The 6,000-nt window shown below is 47.2% G+C and overlaps 1 protein-coding gene across 1 annotated transcript in view; it reads left to right on the top strand.

The window, feature by feature from the left end:
• Positions 1–1,271: 1,271 nt before the first annotated feature.
• LOC101138066 (golgin subfamily A member 6-like protein 9) overlaps positions 1,272–6,000 on the top strand; it is an 83,277-nt gene continuing 78,548 nt past the window's right edge. Inside the window, exon 1 of the mRNA XM_063698799.1 lies at positions 1,272–1,578. The gene's annotated coding sequence lies outside the window, so the exon portion shown is untranslated. The remainder of the gene's footprint in view (positions 1,579–6,000) is intronic.

The following is a 6,000-nucleotide window of genomic DNA, read 5'->3' as shown; positions in this document are numbered from 1 at the left end:
CCTCAAAAAAAAAAAAAAAAAAAAAAAGAAAGAAAAGAAAATATATCTATGCACCAGAGCTCAACACTAGGTTAGGAGCATTTCTGAGATTTGGAGCTATTCAACCACGGAAGTTCCTGGCACATACATCAGGTATTCACAATACCCTTTCTCAGGTGTTTGGTCACTGCTAGTGAGCCTGCCTGGATCAGTGTTTCCCAAATGGCAGTCATTTGCATCTTTGCATTTTTTTGGGGGGGGGGTTGTGGGGGTATATCCCATACCAGATTTGTAAAAAATTGACATTAAAAATACATGTATAAAATGTGTAAAGTGCACTAATCTAAAGTGCACTGGATGTATTTTTTATTGATGTACATACTTTTGTTATCCATCACCCAGGTCAAAATACAGAATCAGCACCACAGAGGGTTCCCTCCTCCTCCTTCCCAGCCAATAATCTTCTCCTCCTACCTAACCAACTGTTCTTACTTCAATCACTGTCAACTAGTATTTCACATTCTTGAATTGCATATAAAGTGTCTCAAGTTTTACTTAACACTTTTCTTGAAATACACTTGTTTTTTGCCACTTTTTATTTGACCTAAGAAGTAACATTAATGAAACAATGATTTGACGTGATAGGCATTTCCCTCCTAATGAGCACTAAAACACTTAACTATTTGAAGAAAGAAGTTTCTCCGTGTACCAACTAATATATTCTCCTCGGCCGCCGTTGGTACACGGACCACATTTTGTTTCTCAAAGCAATCCGATGATTTCTGAGGTCCTTTGCAGCTTGAACACGGAATGACTGTGGTGATCGAGTAGCCAAAAGTTCACGGAATGCACTGTCACAATCGTGATTCCGCCATAGCGCCGTGCATCCATCCAACACTTGTTTAATACCTATATTTAATACCTAATACCTTAGACTGTCCTAGGCTGTGGACACAGAAGACTAAACCCCACTTCCTGAGTTGAAGTGGGGGAAATAGAGGAGTAAATCATTTCACGATGTGTGGTTAAGTGCTGCAGCTCAGGTAACCACGAGCACACAGAGAAAGGGCAGTTTCTAGAAACAGGGCGGAGAGGAGACCGTGAGTGGGCATTTCCCAGAGCAGTCTCTGCCAGCCACCGTGCTGTGATCACTTTAGCACAGAGCAGCCCCGGCGGTCAACCTCAGCCTCCCTTAGCAACCTGAGCGCCCCGCCCAGGTGCCTTACTATTGGTCTCGTGGAGCGGGATGGGCAGCTCTGCCGTGCAATCCCAGCTCGCAGCCCTTGCTCCGCGTGTACTCACGGGAGGACTCGCAGACGTTACTGCCGTCTTGCGTGCCCCGGCCACCCCCGGGCAGCTTGTAGCCGGTGCGCGGGGTGGCTGGGGCTACGTGCAGAGCTGTCGCGGAGCCGGAGCAGCAGCGGTGAATCCCCTCGGCTCGGCCGAGACCGCCGTGCCCATTGCTCGCCTCGGTTGCCGCCGCTTTAGCCGCAGCCGCTGCTGCCGCCGCCGGGGGAGAGGCAGCCTATTGTCTTTCTCCGCGGCGAAGGTGAGGAGCTGTCTCGGCTCGGCCCGCGGGGGAGCCCCGGGAGCCGCACGGTGAGACCGCAACTTAGTTGGCGGAGTTGGGGGAAGTTTTGTGATTTGAGGAGGGGTCGGGGTGCGGAGCGCGGCCCGTCCCCCTGCGGCCGCTCGGTGGGGCGGGCCCCAGAGGAGGGTCGGGGGCTGCGCGGGGCTTCAGGGGCGGGCGGAACGGATGGGTAGCCGGGCGGCGCGGGGACCTCAGCTTTGCGGACCCCTCCTCCCTGCGCATCACCCTTCTCCCGCATTGTCTGCTTGGGGCTCGGCGCGCCTCCCACTCCGCAGCCCAACTTGGGGGCCGTCGCCGCTCTCCGGATGGGGGGCGCGCCCGGCCGCGGATGGCCCCGAACCCTTGCCCCGGGTCCCCGGGTTGGCGCCGCTGGGGCGGACTCACTCCTCCCCTGGGGCGGGCGGCCGCGGTGTGGAGTCCGCGCCGCGAACAAGTGCTGCGGGCGCGAGGGAGCGGCTCCCCGGGGCCGACGCGGACGGTAAACCTGTCCGGCGGCGCCCGCCTGCTGGGGCCTCTCTGCTGTTTCTCGCGGGCGCGGCCCGGCTGAAACTGCGACCGTCGGAGGCGAGCGGCCCTCTGGGACCCGTGCAGCCGGTCCACCTTGCAGCTATACTTTGAGACTAAACAATTTTTTTTTTTTTTTTTTTTGCAAAGGCAAACCGGTATGTGAAGTTGAAAAAAGCAAAAACCCTCAAATTTTCCTTCTTTTTTTTTTTTTTTTTTTTTTAAATCAAGAAAGGGGGTAGATAGGTTTGTTTTGTTTTGGAAATAGTTTTTATAGCAGAGTGATACCGTCACATTTAATGATCCTACTGTGAATTCAAGAATTCACGATGAAAGTTGGATTGAGCGGTATTTTGGTGTTCATTCTTTGCTGATACTCATTAATGAAGTTAGTTGGGAGAGTTTATTGCTTCAGTACAGTAAAAACCAGTGTGCCTTTTTTTTTTTGTTACTACTCCCCCCTCCCCGCATTGTTTTATTTTTCGAAGAAGCACTTTATTCAGTTTTTCTAAGCCACGGGATTGCCCAGATGAGGACAAACGGTGCAGTTCTTGAGAGGTCATTATTGGCAAGTTTGTGAGGGAGCTAAGATGAGTTGAGATAAACCAGTGTTACTGTTCTTGTATTCTGTCGTGGACTCTTGGGGATTTGCAGGCTGCATTAAGTACAAGTCTGGTCCAGTTTTGGGTGCACGTATTCCACTGAATTTGGTTCGTCTGGCTTATTATATGAACATGATTCTGTTTCACTTCCGCAGATGGAACTAGCTTAAATGTCTATCATTTATAGTGACAAATGATCAAAATGGCTAGAGTGTCATTTATTAACTTCAGTTGTAGTCCTTTACCTTACCTTCTGCTAAATGAAAAAGAAAAATTTGACAAATACTGTGTGCGTCAGTTTGCTCTGAGTGATTTCTCGTGCTAAGTGAGTCCTGTGGAGAAGCGTTCCTGGGCTTTTCTGGTTTGGTGGGCCTTGTGTTATAAAACCGATTTTCTTCACCTGATGAAGCTAAAGACAAATTTTCTTCAGGCACAGGCATTGCCCTTTTAAACTACAGAGCCACTTGTAGGATTCACAATACTCACTCAATGGCTTCCCTTCCTGGCAGTGTGGTTTTGTGTGTGTGTGTGTGATTGTGGGGAAGGAGGTTGACAGAGGTTGGAAGGGATTGTCAGGGAGGGACATCATGTAAGCAAGTACTAACAACATAACGTGACGAGGGCACCAGTTGCTTTCCTTCTGTGGGCGGTGATGGCATGTTATACTGTAGGTACTATTGTTGTAGGATTTCTCACACTTCTTTTGCCTTGACTAAATGGTAACTGCACACATCCTATACTATAAATGGACTCCTCCTCTAGTCCTTTAACTCCTTGAGGGCTGTGATAGACCTTATTTAACTTTGTACCCTTTTTGCCAGTGGTCTTAACATAGTGCAGGCACGGTATGTGTTTGAATTGGGTAAATTACTTTTACTGCCTAGTGGTAGCTGGTGTACACAGGAGAGGGCCGCCAACTCTGGGGACTTGTCCAAAATGACAGTTCACTTGCAGATCTCTGATGAAATTTACTTTAAAAGGATTTCTAACCTTTTTTTTAATCTGTCGGTTATTTTTTGAAAAGAAGTGGGGCTTAACTGGTGCCCTAAGGATTTTAACAAGAGATTCCGATTTAGAAATCTGTCCCCCCTTTTGGTGAAATTATTATTTTTTTAGAGTCGGAATCTTCACTGTTGCCCAATTGTCTCCCCGGGACCCAAGCCGTCCTCCCACCTCAGCCTCCCACAGTATTGGAATTACAGGCGTGAGCCACCCCACCCAGCTGGTGAAATTATTAAAATTGTAGTGAAAACTCTGCCTCCATTGTGAAATTGGAAAAAAATTAGAAATTTTAGAAAAAAGTACGCCCTTTGGAGCTAGGTAGAGTTCAGATCCCCACATTTCCATTGAGTAGTTGCATAGCCTCTCAGAGCTTCAGCTTCCTACTCCTTAAGGGTTAGTAACATGCTTTGCAGTGTTGTTAGGAATCAGTGAAACTGTGTGAGATACTTAACTGCAGTATCTAACATGGAGTAGGTGGCTATTTCCTGGTAGCTGTAATGATAATAATTTTGATACCTTTTTACATGACTTAAGCATTCTGAAAAGTCTGATGCTTCTGAGTATGGAGGCTTAGCTATTTCTTTCATAAAGAAGGGGCCCTGAGACTTGTGAGTCTTATCCAAATGCATTTCTTCAGAGGTGTCAGATGAACTGAAGGATAATGGAAACAATAGCAAATTTATCTTCTCAGTCACCTGTGAGTCTTCCTTTGAGAGTGGGACTTGCAGAGTACTTGGTAGGGTAGAGCTCTTTGTGACTATGCTGTTTAGGAAATGGTGAGAGATGGATTGTTTTCAGTACCTCAGTCATAAGAGGATATGAGTTAGTTCCAACTTTCCTTATTTTACCTTAGTCTTGACAAATAACAAGTATGGATTATGTCTGTATTTCTCAGACTTGTTTAAGGTAGAACTGGACTGGGTGTTAACAGTGTTAGTTCAGTAGAGACATGAGCAAATCACTCACTTCCCCTTCAAGATAACACTTTAAAGGTGCCACCATTTGCAGAAGAAAGCAGTGATTTAAAGCAGCTATACTAGCACAGTTTAGAATACTTAACACTACCTGATGGAGTAGATACATTCTAGAAATATTTACCTGTAGTGGGAGTTGAACAGTGAGAACACACGGACACAGGGAGGGGGAACATCACACACTGGGGCCTGTTGGGGGTTGGGGGGCTAGGGGAGGGATAGCATTAGGAGAAATACCTAGTGTAGATGACGAGCTGATGGGTGCAGCAAACCACCGTGGCACGTGTGTACCTATGCAACAAACCTGCACGTTCTGCACATATACCCCAGAACTTAAAGTATAATAATAAGAAAGAAAAATAAATATTTACCCGTTAAGGACATTTCTGTGTATTTTATTCCATCTTTCCAATAGTTTTCTTATGAAGAGATTATAGTAAACCTTTGAACTTAACAGATTGAGGGTAAACCTTTAAAAAATATATTTGGTCACACTTACAGACTGAGGGTAAAAACATTCCTGACAAAGCTAGGCGAAGACACTTGGACTTTTTTTTTTTTTTTGAGACGGAGTCTCGCTCTGTCACCCAGGCTGGAGTGCAGTAGCACGATCTTGGCTCACTGCAACCTCTGCTTCCCCAGTTGAAGCGAATCTTCTGCCTCTCCCGAGTAGCTGGGACTACAGGCACACGCCACCATGCCTGACTAATTTTTGTATTTTTAGTAGAGACGGGGTTTCACCATATTGACCAGGCTGGTCTTGAACTCCTGACCTCGTGATCCACCCACCTCAGCCTCCTAAAGTGCTGGGATTACAGGCATGAGCCACTGCACCCGGCCGAAACTTGGACTTTTGATGTTTCCTTCTTTTAAAGTTAACATCTAGCACTTGAATAGACTTGGTTATTACTGATGGGGACAGGCATCCATTTGGAAGTAGCTTCCCTCTCTCTCTCTTTCCCAGGTTAGGCTGTCTTACTGCTGTAAATGGGGAGAGAAGAGAAAGCCGTGGGTGGAAGAAAGTGTTTCATGGCCTGGTGCGGTGGCTCATGCCTGTAATCCCAGCACTTTGGGAGGCCGAGGCGGGTGGATCACTTGAGTTCAGGAGTTCAAGACCAGCCTGGCCAACATGGTGAAACCCCGTTTCTACTAAAAACAGAAAAATTAGCTGGGCATGGTGGCGGGCACCTGTAATCCCAGCTACTTGGGAGGCTGAGGCAGGAGAATCACTTGAACCCAGGAGATGGAGGTTGCAGTGAGCCGAGATTGCACCACTTCACTCCAGCCTGGTCAACAGAGCGAGACCTTGTCTCAAAAAAAAAAAAAAAAAAAAAAAAAGGGTCCCACT

This window comes from Gorilla gorilla, chromosome 16 (assembly GCF_029281585.2).
Source record: "Gorilla gorilla gorilla isolate KB3781 chromosome 16, NHGRI_mGorGor1-v2.1_pri, whole genome shotgun sequence".
Classification (NCBI taxonomy): Eukaryota; Metazoa; Chordata; class Mammalia; order Primates; family Hominidae; genus Gorilla; species Gorilla gorilla.
This window is presented reverse-complemented; position numbering and strand designations above follow the sequence as displayed.